This window comes from Solanum dulcamara, chromosome 2 (assembly GCF_947179165.1).
Source record: "Solanum dulcamara chromosome 2, daSolDulc1.2, whole genome shotgun sequence".
Lineage (NCBI taxonomy): Eukaryota > Viridiplantae > Streptophyta > Magnoliopsida > Solanales > Solanaceae > Solanum > Solanum dulcamara.
The window spans coordinates 22,153,853-22,170,058 of NC_077238.1; positions in this window are offsets into that span (position 1 = coordinate 22,153,853).

The following is a 16,206-nucleotide window of genomic DNA, read 5'->3' on the forward strand; positions in this document are numbered from 1 at the left end:
TAGACTCATGGTATATGACCAACAAGTTGAGGACAACAAGAAGAAGTATAGAGAGGAACACAAGATTAAGAAAGATAAGTCCATGGGGAATGAAGATAACTATCAGAACGTAGGTAATGGTAATTGCTCTTTCTTTCAAATGAGGTCTTGTAGTTATGCACCATATGCAGCAAGTGCACTTGCACCCAACACAAAAAATGATCAAAGGATGCAGAATTTCAGAGCACAAGGTTCTTAGTCCCAAGAGAGTATGTCCTAAGTGTCACGCCCCGATAGGGTACCCTAGACGTAACCGGCACTCAAAAACCATTTCTAGCTTCCAAGCGAACCACATAGCCTGATCACACATCCGTTCATTCATTCAATCAGCGGAAGACAAAAAAAAATAAAGAGAATATTCGGCGGGCAACTCAAAACATCAATCTAACCCAAAGAATAAAGGCCATGGGCCAACAATTCAACTCTACTATTTGTCATTAAAAATAGTTTGAAAAGAATAATTTAAGAAAAGAAATACTCAATCGACCATTCACTATCTAGTCTATGAAGCCTCTATCACTACTATATAATTGGTGCCAATGACATGTTCATGGCTACCTCAAATCAAAAGAAAAGGACTAACTCGACGCAAGAATAACATAAGCGGTGTCCTCCGAATATAGGGAAGGACTCACCGATATGCTGAATACGAGTAGATCCCCAATGGTGCTCCTATTGACGATCTCTTAAACTTGTCTCTGCATAATGAAACAATGAAGGTCCAATTGGACGTCAGTACATGGAATGTACGAGTATGTAATATGGCAGAATGAAACATACCTCAAGGAAGAATATCATCGATCCAAATATCTCACATCAGAAAGATAAGAGAGACTCAAATAAGGCGTCATAAGTCTAAAGTAAGAATATATTTTTAGACAAATACCAATCATATACCATACAATCCAATCACAACTCGTCTAACCCAATCAGACCATATACCCTCAACTCAACAATTAACTCGAAGGACTCAACTCAATAAATAAGTAACAACTCACTCAAGTATCCTAAGTCTAAAAAGAAATGGTTTAGATGGGACCAAATCATATGCCACTCAACTCAACTAACTCGGAGTACTACCAAGACCTAAATAGGAGTTTCTCTTATCCGACAACCATCACTTATGAGCCAGTGATAGTAAAACAATCAGACATTGTTGCCACGTCCATCCATACCTTGCCAGGGCATGAATGTCTCCCAAATCATGGATTCCATCGATTAGTCAAGTCCTATCATTTCAAGACAATAAAATGGGAAACATCCGACTTTAACGGTTCGATCCCACGGGAAGCATCCGACTTTAATGGTTCCATCCCTACCTATGTTGGTGGCATAGTTTCTGGGATTCGAGTATGGACTATACTCTCACCCTCTTTGGTGCTCGATCTCCTCCCATGACTCCATGCTCATAAGACTCTATCCAATCATCTCAAACAAGCCCTTACGGCTAGTTTTATTTAAAACCTTGCCAACTCATCAACTCTATCCTTAATTCAACTCAATCGAGTCATAATGGCAAGTCTCATTGGACTCTTTTCAAAACTCAACTGAAATTATCAAACTCTTCTCTTTAAAACTTGTACAATCTCAACTCAATGAATGCAGAAAATATTTTGTACATTAAAATATAATTTCAACTCCTCAACTCAATCTCAAAATAGATATTTTAATATAAAAATACTCAACTCATTTAAAGGCTCCTCATACTCAACTCATACTTAAACTCCTTTCTAAATCAAAGATGAAACTAATAATTCTTTAGACTCAAAATAGTGTGTAAATAGTTTATGCAAAAAGGTTCACAAATAATTTATTTAAAACTCCTCCTCAAAAGATCATTTATTTCCAAAATATTCCTAAGACTCCAATCAACTCAAATTATGCACATCACATACCACAAAATCACATTAGACTCCAATCCACTTCATCACACAACATCCTCATCGACATAACCTCTTCATTCACATCATCGTCAAATACCATTATTCACATCATCATCACATCATCATCATCATCAAACATTATCATCACATCATTGTTAAATATCATCATCAAACATTATCATCACATCATTATCAAATATCTACTCCAAAATCCTTATTTTAGTCCTATGTTCAATTTATAGAAGCGAAAGGACATTCTTAACTATCCAATTTATTATTTTCATTCTAATCAATACACATATACACAAAACCATCCATCTCAACTTGAGACAAATTATGACCAAAGAAATCTCATCTTGGGTTCATGTGAATGAAACATGAATCCATACTCTCAATAAAACTCAACTCAAGAATATCGTCAACATCTATAAATCTATATACAAAGATACATTTGTAATCAATAATATAAAAGATAACTATTTAGTAACTCAAGTCATTAAAAACATCAATCAACCAATAGTATATAAAAACATTCTATAGTTTAGGAAAACTTTCAAGAAAACCTTCTTAGAAGGTTCAACTCTTTCATAACTCCTATCCAACACATCTATGGGCATATGGAAGAACTCAATCTATATTTTAGGTTAGCCTTACATACCTTGTGAAGAATTTTGAAGAAACCTTGTTGTTGGGTCTTCAATGGAAACTTGAAGTCTTGAAGGTCTTGGAACAAATCCTTGTTGGAAATGGAGAAGAAGAAAAAGATGAAGAAGAAAAAGAGAGAGGGATTTTCTAGGGCTTTTTAGAGAAAGGGTGAGGGATTGAAAATGGTCCCAAAACGTGCTAAGGCTGATACATATATAATTTGGGAAAATTCCCAATTTTCCCTTTCTCCCAAAATTCTGAAAAATAGGCTGAAAATGCTCTTGGCTCGATAGTGGCGCGTCGCGCCATTGCAGTGCCAAGTCGATTTGGACTAAAACCTGCACACCCGTTAGTGGCGTGCCGCACCAAAGACCAAACTACTGAGGCGTGTTCTTGGCGCGATAGTGGCGCATCGCGCCCTTACAGCGCCAAGCCCAAGTTTTCTGGGTTCTAGAAAATAGGCTTGAAAAAACATGCTACCCAATAGTGGCGCATCGCGCCAGGGACCAAACTACTGAGGCATATTCCTGGCGTGATAGTGGTGCGTCGCGCCCTTGCGGTGCCAAGGCCATATTCCCAGCAGTTGCAACCCAGGCCTAAAATTCATGTTGAGCTAGTTCGTCTTAGGATCGTCATATCGTTTGACTCCGAACTCCAAAAATTACATTCTTGGTGGCGTTGGAAAGAAGACTCGACGACCTTTAATTGGTAGGTCGTGGTCCATCCATTTCATCATATTTCAAACGATACTGTCATTAGAAGTCGACCCTTATACAAACTCCTTTGACAACTTACCCAAGATGAATTCTTTTGGACTTAGCTTGGTTCTAAGGATCCCTTATGACCCCACATCATCTCTAACACTCTTTAATTACTTAAGAACTCATCCTAACTCATGCACACACTTCACAATAATTGGGTTCGACCCTACACGAATACAAAAAAGGTCAGAATCTTAGGGAAACATTTTGGGGGTGTTACACTAAGGTCCTGTATGGGCACCGCTTTGTGGTAAGTATGGTAATACACACCTGGGAGAGTGTCATGTTGGCACAAATGCTTGTTACAAGTATGGACAAGTAAGTCAGTTCTATAGAGAATATCCGATGGAGATGCAGAGATGGGGGCAAAAGAGCCCAGTCTTATTCAGCAATACCTCCAAATAGAGGTATCTGAGGGGTGTTAATTCAAGGAAAAGTGGAAGTTCAAACTATCTATATGTTATAGCTAATCACCACGAATAAAAGAACTCGTCTGGTGTTAGTACTGGTATGTTTTGAGTCTTTTCTCATGATTTTTATGCTTTACTTGATCCAGGTGCTACTTTGTCTTTTGTGACTCCTTATGTAGCCGTTAGGTTTGGGATTCTTTCTGAATGACTCCTAGAGCCATTCAGTGTTTCTACACCCGTTTGTGAGTCCATTCTAGTAGAAACATCTACCGTGATTATATAGTCTTCATCTACCATAAAGACACTTCTGAAGACTTAGTTGAGCTATATATGGTTAACTTTGATGTCATTCATGGCATGGACTAGCTTTATGTTTGTTATGCATCAGTCTATTGTAGAAACCAAGTAATAAGTTTCAATTTCTGAATGCGCAAGTTATTGAGTGGAAGGGGAGTCTAGCTTTGCCTAAAGGTTGATTCATTTCATACTTTAAGTCCAGGAGGTTAGTCTCCAAGGGATGTATCTACCATATTGTCCGAGTTAGATATGGTAATTGGAGACACCATCCCTTCAGTTAGTTCCTATAGAAAATGAGTTTCCAGCAGTCTTTCATACAGATTGACCTGGAGTCCCTCCTGATAGAGAGATAGACTTTGGAATAGATGTTCTTTCCGATACCCAGCCTATTTCTATTCTGCCATATAAAATGGCTCCCACAAAGTTAAAAGAGTTGAAAGACCAGTTGAAGGATCTTTTAAATAAGGGATTCATTAGGCCGAGTATCTCACCTTGGAGAACTCTTATCCTATTCATGCAAAGAAAGATGGGTCTTTGAGGATGTGCATTAACTATTATCAGCTAAACAAGGTCACAATAAAGAATAAGTATCCCCTTCCGAGAATCAATGATCTTTTCAACCAACTTCAGGGTACCACTTATTTCTCTAAGATAGACCTCATATAAGGCTATCATCAATTGAAAGTCAGAGAATGTGACATCCCAAAGATAGCCTTCAAAACCAGGTATGGTCATTATGAGTTCCTAGTTATGTCCTTCGGTTTGACTAATACTTCTGCTGTATTAATGAACCTCATGAATATAGTATTCAAGCAATACTTAGACATGTTTGTTATTATTTTTATTGATGAAATCTTGACCCATTCGAGGAATAAGGAGGAGCATACCAACCATCTCAGAATTTTCCTCCAAACTCTCAAGGAAATGGAGTTATATGCTAAGTTTTCAAAGTGTGAGTTTTGGCTTGCATCTATGGCATTCTTAGGCCATATTATTTCTAGAGATGGTATTCGAGTTGATTTGTAGGAGATTGAAGCTGTTAAGAACTGGCCAAGACCCACACCCCCAACTTACATAAGAAGGTTCTTGGGTTTGGCTGGTTATTATAGGAGGTTTTTTGAAGTATTATCATCCATGTCATCACCATTGACTAAGTTGCCTCAGAAGAAGAGTAAGTTTTCAATGGTTCGATGCTTGTGAAAAGAGTTTTTGAGATGTGAAAATAAGATTAACTACTACACCAGTTTAATCCCTACCCGAGGGGAAGGATGGGTTTGTGATTTATTGCGATGCATCTAGAGTTGGATTGGGTTATGTTTCGATGCAGATAGGCAAAGTCACATCTTATGCTTTCAGACAGTTTAAGATTCACAAGTGGAATTATCCGACTCATGATCTAGAGTTAGAAGCGGTAGTATTTGCTCTTAATATTTTGTGTCATTATCTTTATGACTTGCATATAGATTTGTTCATAGACCACAAGAGCTTGCAATACGTGTTTAGTCAAAAAGAGTTGAACCTAAGGCAGAGGAGATGGATTAATTTGCTCAAGGACTATGACATGAGCATTCTCTACCATCCAGGTAAATCTAATATTATTGTCGATGCCTTTAGGAGGTTATCCATGGGGATTACCATGCATGTTGAGTGAGAGAAGAAAGAGTTGGCCAAAAAAGTGCATAAACTTTCACGATTGGGAGTTTGTCTTGTGGACTCTAATGAGGGAAGAGTGATTATTCAGAATGGGGATGAGTCTTCATTAGTTGTTGAGGTAAAATAAAATCAATATTAAGATCTTATTCTCCTCCAATTAAAAGATGATATTCATAAGCAGAAAGTGATGGATTTTGCCAAAGGGGGAGATAGAGTGTTGACATATCAAGGCAGGTTATGTGTTTCGAGTGTTGATGGTCTTTGATACAGAATTATGGTAAAGATTGATAGATCTAGATATTCAATTCATCTGGGCTCTACAAAGATGTACCACAACTTGAGAGAGCTCTATTGGTGGAATAGAATGAAGAGAGACAACAAAGTTCGCATCCAAGTGCCCGAATTGACAACAATTAAAAGTTGAGCATTAAAGGCCTTATGGTGTAGATCAAAATATAGAGTTTCCAGAATGGTAGTAGGAGGTGATCAACAAGGATTTCATTATAGAATTACCGTGATCTCACAGACAGCATGACTCTATATGGGTGATTATGGATAGGATGACCAAATCAGCCCACTTTTTGCCTATAGATTCAACTGAGGATTATGCAAGGCTGTGTATTCGAGAGATTGTCACATTGCATGGAGTTCCCTTGTCCACCATCTTAGATAGAGGTACCCAATTCAATGCACAATTTTGAAAGTCCTTTCAGAAAGGTTTGGGTTAGAAGGTAAATCTTAGCTCCACTTTCCTCCCACAGATAGATGGTCAGGAAGAGCATACTATTTAGAATCTTGAGGATATGTTGAGAGAATGTGTTACTGATTTCAAGGGTAATTGGGATGAACACTTGCCACTTATTGAGTTTTTTATAAGAAAAACTATCATTCAAGAATTCAAATGGCTCCACATGAGGTACTTTATGGGAGGAGATGTAGGTCGGGGTGGTTTGAGGTTGGTGAAGCTAAGTTGATAGGGAAGACTTAGTTCATCAAGCTATGTATAAAGGAAATATCATCCAAGAAAGGTTGAGAACTGCTCAAAGTCGTCAAAAATCCTACACTGATGTTAGGAGAAGAGACTTGAAGTTTGAGGTAAGTAATTAGGTGTATTTGAAAGTTTCACCCATGAAGGGAGTTATGAGGTTTGGGAGGAAAGGGAAGTTGAGTCCACATTATATTGTTCCTTACCAGATCATAAAGAGAATTGGCAATTTAGCCTATTAGTTAGAGCTTCCATCAGAGTTAGATGTTGTTCATCCAGTGTTCCATATTTCCATACTTAAGAAATGCTTGGGAGACCCTTCACTTATTGTTTCTATAGAAAACATTGGAGTGAAAGATAGTTTGTCTTACGATGAGGTTCCTTTCCAAATTCTTGATCATCAAGATCGTAAGCTGAGGACCGAAGAGGTCGCTCTAGTCAAAGTTTTATGGCGAAATTAATTCGTTGAGGAGGCTACATAAGATGCCAAAGAGGATATAAAATTTAAGTACCTGTATCTATTTGTTCCTCCTAGTATCAATGTTGAAGGTAATATTCCTATTCTCATCTATGAGTTAGTAACTTCTTGTGTTTGATTAAATTGAGTGAGTTATTCGTTAGTTTAATATTTTAAATTCTTGCATTATATCCATGCTTTGATGTAAATTCTTGACTTGGTCATTATTCAAGGATGAAGAATCCCAAGGGGGAGATATTGTAACAACCCATACTATTCTAAATTAGATTATTCCGAGAACCAAAAGAAGACTTACAAAAAATGAAACTAGGGACCAGGACCGCTACACGGACCTGGGCAATTATTTTTGCTTCAACACTGAAGTGCGTGACGTGTCCACGTCGTGGAGAAGAGCAAAAATTATTGAGAATGAAAATAGGGGCCAGATCTGCGTCGAACCTGGGAGTTGGAATTTGCTCTCGCCAGTTTTAATGAAGGACAAACTTGTCTTTTACCCACCTTTTCCAAACTTAACCCAATATATTTTAGGACTGAAATTCATCCTTTATCAGTGCCCAATGAGTTTTTCTCTCATTAACACCTAAAACCTTTTGAGAACAAGAATTAAAGAAAAGAAGGGAAGCTAGGGTTCAAGGATTTCAAGCCTAATCTTCAATTTTCACTTACAAAATCTTCGTTCTAGTTATGTAAGGCTATCATATGTTGGACTACGTTTTTCTTTGTTCCCTACATGTACATAAACTCAAATTGAGTCATGAATTTGAGTTTCTAATCCCACAAAAGTGATTTCTTAATGTATTTATGTACTTCTTTATTGAGTTCTAGTATATATATGTTATTATACTTGATGAGTCGGTGTTTGAGGTTACAGATTCGTGTTTGTATCTTTATGAAACCTAATTGAGGTTTGCATTAGATATTTATGCATTATTAATGTTAAAAGAATGATGCTTTATAAATATTAAATGAATAATGAGTTAAGTACAATGTTGAGTTTGAAAGAATCTTTTGATGTTTATTTTCAATCATGAGCATAATGATGTTTGGGTGTAGTATTCACCACCGATTTGGGTAAGAGTTTAAATTAATCAATTCCCATAAACAACGTAGACTCATAGGATAATATCGTGTCGTTCATTTGGGTGACTCTTCATTGTCCCAAAAGAGAAATTTTTATTTGAATCCAGAGAGGATGTGATGTCCCTTACCCCGGCAAAGTATTGGACTGATGTGGCAATGACATCACTTTGTTGTATTTTAACTAAATCATAAGCGACGGTTTTCAATTAGAGAATCTCCCTAATGAATTAATAGTACTATATTTTATCATATTGAGTTGCATTTAATATTGCATATCTTTTAAAGCACTATTTTATGATATTGCATGCTTAATTGAGTTGAGCTATTTTCAGAGTTGAGTCATTTGAGTTAAGTATCTTTTGCCATTTTACATATTTATACATTCCATGTACTGACTTCATTCAGCATACATCATTTTATAATACAGATACAGGTGTTAGAGAACATCAATAGGCGCACCATTGAGGATCTCTTCGTTAGCTTTTGGTGAGACCTCTTTGCATTTAGAGGAGATCCTTCATTATCATCTTTATGTCATTTTTATTATTATTTCTTTGAGGTAGTTGTGGGCTTGTCTCGGTACCTTTATAGTAGTAAGTAGAGGCATCATAGAATGAGTAGAGTGGAGTCATGTTGAGTGTTACAGTGCCTGCCTTAAAACTACGACTTTCACTATTAAAGTTATGACATTTGAGTTATATATTTTAAATGAGTACTTTAAATTATTATTTTTAGGATTGATGAGTATGTTCTGTGATTTCCCACTTGATGTAACTCATGTATCGAGATAAGTCTTCTGCTGAGTTAGTTAGCTTGACCAAGTGGTTCGCTTGGGACCAGTAATAATTTTTAAGTGCCATCCACGCTCAGGGTGTAAGCTCGGTACGTGATATATGGTGGAAGACGCATTAAACCAGAAAACCTGTTATTATGGACAGTCTAGCTTGTTTGAGTGTTTTTAAGTGACCCTTCGCTAGGGAGATCCATGCTTTGGAGACCAAGTTCATGAAGCTAGGCATCTTAGAGAAAGGTCGGACGTTGTCCAGTATTGAGGATAGACCCACTTTCATTGAAAAAACCAAAGTCAAGTAATTTGAATATGAAAGTTTGAGATAGCTTAGAAGGAAGACGGTGTCTGGCAAAGCACAAAATGTGGCTCTTAATGCAGGTGGGATGCTCAGTTTTAGGGGAAGGAGTTGTGTTTCCCAAGTAGATGACTTGATTAAGAAGGTATTGATAGAGTCTTATGGTTCGTGGTATGCTATCCATCTAAGTGTCATGACCCAAATTAAGGCCAAGATATGACAGCGCAATTAGAATTCTCGTAGAAACCCCAACCAAGCTTCTTAGCATCTCATAAGCATAAATATGGTAAATAATAAGCGGAAACTCATAAAATTCAAAGAAGACATAGCATAACTAGAGAGAATCAACAAAACATTGAGTTTTTACACATATGCCTAACATGCCTCTATATGACTACATAGGAGGGGACTAGGACATGCTCCTAGCTCACCCTCAAATAAAGTAATGACATGACATAGGTTGTACATGGTGCCCCTTTCTATCATCTCAGACAGTGGAGCACAGTTTACATAAATGTTTTGGGGAAAATTACATGAGGAGTTGGGCACTTAACTCAAGTTCAGCAGAACTTTTCATCCACAAATTGATGGACAGTCGAAAAAAACAATTCAGGTATTGAAAGACATGTTGAGTGCATGTTTAATTGACTTTAAAGGTCATTGCAATAAATTTTTACCTTTGTATGAGTTCTCCTATAACAATAGTTATCACTCCAACATAGGGTGGTTTGAGGCTGGAGATGTGAAATCTTTGGGAGTTGATTTGGTAAGGGATGCTAAGGATAAGGTAAGAAGTATCCAAGCTAAACTTCTAGCAGCCTAGAATTAGACAAAAAGAGTATGCAAATCTCAAGGTGAGGAATATGATATTTCAGGCAGGTGAAGATGTTCTCAAGAAGGTGTCACCCATAAAGGGTGTGATGAAATTCGGAAAGAAGGGCAAGCTTAGTCCTCACTATATTGGCTCATTCGAGATTCTAGATTGTGTAAGGCCAATGACTTATAGGTTGTCTCTACCGCCTAGTCTATCTGGAGTCCATCCAGTGTTTCATGTATCCATGTTGAGAAGTACCATGGGGATGGAGATTATATCATCAAGTGGGAGTCAATCCTATTAGACAAAGATCTTCAGTATGACAAAGAACCGATTGAAATCTTAGATTGTGATATTCGGAAGATGAGGACCAAAGAGATTAAGTCAGTAAAGTTTCAATAAAAGTATCGTCTGGTTGAGGAAGCCACTTGGGAGTCCGAGAGGGACATGGAGAAAAGTATCCCTAGTTGTTTGACGATTCAGGTACTACTCTATTCTTGCTTTAGCCTAACTTTTCTATTTTGATCACTTGGGGACGAGTGGTGGGTAAATTAGTATCTATTGTAAAGATATGTTCCCGTTGTTTTGGATAAATCAATGAAGAAGGAATTTTGGCCAGAAAATTCTGAATAGTAACTAGGAAATTCCGAGCCTACACCACACTTGGACGAAATTTGAGTCATGTGAGGTTTGGGGTAATCCGGTAATGAATGGGGGTTTGGGTCTATTAGTGAGTGGGGTGGGTATAGTTATTTGGGTGGGTATTTTTCTAATTCGGATCCTTTTATTTTATGGAATTAATTTTAAATCAAAAATCGGGTAAATGGACAAGATAAGGACACGTGTCCACACTGTCCATCCGTTAGTGTGAAGGACATAAAGACTGCACTTTTTGAACGGCAGAGGCTTTGATGTATCAATAATATAATGGAGGGTATGTAAATACCATTTTCAAAGTTCGGGTGTATATTTGTCCTTTTTCCCTTTTCATAATTTGATTCTCAAAAACACTTTTTTAAAAGAGATTAGTCAAATACAATTTGTTTATCAAAAGCACTTTTTAAATAAATTAGCCAAACAAAAATTGATTTTTTTTCAAAAACACTTTTTAAAAGGCTATTTTAAAAATAAATAATTTTTAATAGCAAAATCAAACAGACTCTTAATATGATAGCAATGTAAAACAGACTCTTAATATATTGGCTGCTGCCCACAGGATAATCAATTGTTTGCATATTTGTAATAAGCAGTAGAGAGAATATAAAAAAAAAGACAACATTGTCAGCTTCGATAATTTGTCTTGCATGTGACTCGCGGTTTTTCTTACTGTATAAATGGCTGGATGTAGCCATTTTTTGTTTATTTTATTGTTCTCATTTTTTGTGTGTTTTTAGCATCTTGATTCTGACTTTGGGATAATTGGTCTGATCTGTCATGGGGAAATGATCAGTCTTCTGAGAGAGAAACAATTCATTCAACTATCCCTTTTTACATGTTTATTTGTTCTACTAACTTAGCACACTATTTAAGAAGTAATAAATAAAATAATAATTTTAAAATATAATAAATTAAATATTTTGAAAAATAATGATATTTAATAATAAAGATAAATAAGCATGAGATGATACATTAGCTTTTGATTTTTTAAACTAGACATTTATTTTTAATAGTAGAAAAATAAAAATGGATTGAGGAAGTGGAGTATCATATTGCATCTAAATGATAGAAAATTAGGGGAAATGAAGCATATTTGCAGGTGTGGTCCCTCGCTTTCGCCTCCTTATGCATTCAGACACTTACGTACTCCTACTCTTTCTATTTAGGTTTCGTGCTTACTAAAGTCGTTTTTATTAAATAAAGATGTTTTTTAATATTTTTTCTATTTTATTTTAGTTGTTGTGATTTTCTATTTTAGAGTTAAAATATATGAAATTTGATTAATATTTTAAAATATATATTTTTTTATCATATTGATAAGAAAAAAATTATAACTTATAATACTTTTCGTATAGTTTTTGAATATCTAATTTTTTTACTTTATAATAGTGAGTTAAAGTAATATAATTTAACTTTAAAAAATTTGACTTTCGAAAAGCGCAATATGACAACTAAAATGGGACGGAGGGAGTAGTTATCATTTTACAAAATCAATTAATAAATGATATTGTTCTTCCTATTTTATCTTTGAAAGTTATTATTCTTGAAAGTATGTATTTGACCAGCATAGAAAATTAAGTAATTAATTCATGTTCACTGGTGAAATTAATTAAATCAAAATAAATTAATTCATGTTCATTTACTAAAAACTTGACTTCAAGAGAACACTTAATAAGAATACAATGGTAAACTTATCTAGTTTCTTAAAAATGGGTAAAATTTAAAATTTAAATAGGAACGGGGGGAGTATTCTTTACCCTTGTTAGTTTCAGATTTTCTTCTCATGACAAATGAAAACCAACCAAAAAAAAACAAATAACAAAAACCAGCAATTATTGGAGTTTTAATCTTTAGGAAACAAAGATCATGGACCATCGCACTGAAATTTTCATCAACCACATCAGGAAATGAATATGATAACATTCATCACCAATCAGACACTTCACAATATTATTATATCTTGCATAACAATTCATATATTATTGTTTCTGGATTACAAACTCTTTAATAATACTTACTGTACTGTTGGTGTATATGTGCATTTAATATTAAACGCAACTCATGTAATTAGTAATTATTATGAGCCCGTTTGGATGAGCTTTAAGTTGGTCAAGCCTCTTTTTAGTTTTTGGACGTGTTTGCCTAATGCTAACTTTAAACCATAAAGTTTTTAAATTCAGTCAAAAATAAAAAATTAGCATTTCTAACTTTTTTTTAAGTGCTTAAAGCCATTTTGTTTGATCATAAAAATTACTTTTATATCCCTTATATTTTAACTAAATTCTCAAACTACCTTTTTTATTCTTTTAACCTTAAAATTCAAACACTTATTTTCAACATAAGCACTTTTATTCAAACACTCAACTGCTTATTTATAAAAATAACTTTCAGAATTTCAAAATTCTAAAAGCACTTCATACATAAAAGTTATTTTTTTAAGTCCATCCAAACGGGCTCTATGACATGTTCTTCATATTATCAAATTAAATGTGGAATAAATATTACATCTATGTAAATGATATTTTCTTCCTTATGTTATGTATATGATAAATAGATAAGAAGTGGATGAGAAGTATTATCCAGTAAAAATTCACTAAATTAATATTCGTTTAATTAAAAAATCACCCATTTAGATAAGATAGTAAAATAATATATTTCAAAAGACCCTATATAAATATATAGTCCCATTAATAATGTAATTAATATTTTTTTTAAAGTACAAATATATCTAAGATAATTTAGTGAAATATATATGATTCTATTGTGTTTTATTTTTTGTTAGAATTTAAATCTTGTTGAAGCACATCTCTAACTTTTCTTATTTCATCCAAAAGTCCTGGTGCTGCCATAACTGCAAATCTTTTTGAGTGCATGTGGAATGATATCTTTTGTACTCACATAATATTTTACGTATTTGATCTGTAGATTTTGTAATACCTTTTAAATGAGAAGCCATTTTTAGATATGGTTTGAACAATTTCCTATGTTGTTTATATAGTTTATGCTCCCACCATTATACATCGAATGTTTTAGTATAGATACAAGAAATAATATTTGATTATTATGAAACAACGAACATTATGTATAATGAATTTATTTTTACAATGAATCATTGAATTCATAAATTTATTTTACAATGAATCTGTAATCATTTACAATTTATTAAATATAAATTTGTAGAATGGTTCAATTTATATTAAATTCAAGATATATTAGTCCAAATAAATATTTTGGATTAATAAAATTGGGTCGATTATTTAAGCCCAATAAATGTGGATTTAATTAAAAACCTAAATCCATTGATTTGGGCTATAAAGATGACTCCATTTTGTTAAGCCCAATATCATCTCATCCTAGAGGCCCATTTTCATGCCACATGTCAAAGTTAAGTGGCAATCCAAGTCAAATTAAATAAGCCACTAGAATTATGCCATGTGCCAAAGTTAGGTGGCAATTCAAGTCAAATTAAATAAGCCACTAAAATCATGCCACATGTCAAAGTTAAATGGCAATCCAAGTCAAATTAAATAAGCCACTAGAATTATGCCATGTGCTAAAGTTAGGTGGCAATCCAAGTCAAATTAAATAAGCCACTAAAATCATGCCACATGTCAAAGTTAGGTGGCAATCCAAGTCAAATTAGATAAGCCACTAAAATCATGCCACATGTCAAAGTTATGTGGCAATCTAAGTCAAACTAATGATGCCACTAGAACAATGCCACGTGTCTATGTGACATGTTCTGACCAATCAAATTAAAACTGTTCAACAAAGAAATCTGATTGGTCAGTTCAAACCAACCAATCAAATCACACCCTCATACCACTCCCTACAACTATAAATAGGGGTCCTCATTATTTTGAGAGGGGAGGTTTTTGGAAGAACAAGAAGCAAGAAGAGAGCTCGTGGATCAAAGGCCGCAAATTCTCTACAAAGCTACAAAGTTCAAGCAATCAAATTCAAGCTCAAGTTCAAGATCAAGAACGAAGACAAATATCAAAAAGTTCGAGATCAAGTTACTTGTTCATATTTATCGTTCGTCATAACCATACAAGTGTTTGTGACGAATAATTCAAATCCAAATTCGATGACGTAGATTCAAGATCAAGCTATTCAATCCCTTGACTCTAAATCAAATTCAAGTTCAACGTGTTTCATATTATTTGAAGAATCAGAGGATTATTATAGAGATTGTAACCGCATTACATTTTGAAATCAAATACTACACTTTGTTACTCCAATTTTCTGGTCTTGATTATTTATTTTTCTCGGCTCGAAAATTTGTTGTTTACAAATTTTGGCATGCCCAGTGGGACCATCTCTACCTCTCATCTCTTCACATCGATCATCAAATTTCAAGAACACTTAAATGGCATCTAAGAAGTTTGACTCTAGGACTATTATTGCTAAGGCTACTGATTCTAAATTTTCCTCTGAGGTGGAGAACATACTGGATGCTACTATGGGAAGTTTGGGACCCATCACTAGGAACAGAGCAAACTTGCTAGGACAACAAACACTTCAAGTACCGTCCACATCAGTTTCTATTTTTGATCTTCCATCTTCAAAGGGGGCAAGATTCTTTCCGAATGAATTGGAAGAAGGAGAGAATATAGCTGATATTATTGAAAAAACGTTGGCTCAACTTAGTCCTTTTAACACGAGGAATTGCACTATTCAAGATGAAGATGATGTCTTGATCACTAGATCTACCTCAGTCACTCCACGTAACTTGTTTCAGACAGATTTCAGTTTGAGGAAAAATCCATGCTTTGCTCCATCATCCATAACGGCCATCCAAGCGACGATGACTAACACCTCAACTGTTGAAGAACAACTGGCGAGTTTGACGAAGGCAATTGAAGGTCTAACAAAATATGTGCAAGATCAGGATAATCGAATTATCAAGTTGACGGATAGAGTTGAGAATGTTATGGAGGAAGACTCAAGTCATGCACCTGGAAAAGGCCCGATGATACAAGAAAAGGGAGATTCAGTTACAAAGCAAATAAATATGGGTGATGAGCTGCAAGTATCCGCTGAAGGAGGAATTCCCATTCATCAACTGAAGGACTTCATTATGGGAACTATCAAAGATAAGTATGACGTGTCTTCAAAGTCATCATTCACATATGCAAAGCCATACACTTCAAGAATCGATGTTTTGAAAATGCCTGCAGGTTATCAACCTCCAAATTTTCAACAATTTGATGGAAAGGGAAATCCAAAACAACACATTGCCCATTTTATTGAAACCTGCAATAACGCTGGAACATATGGAGATTATCTGGTCAAGCAATTTGTGCATTCCTTACAAGGAAATGCTTTTGACTGGTATACAGATCTCGAGGCAGGCTCTATTGATAGTTGGGAACAACTTGAGCATGAATTTCTTAATCGCTTCTATAGCATAAGGCGT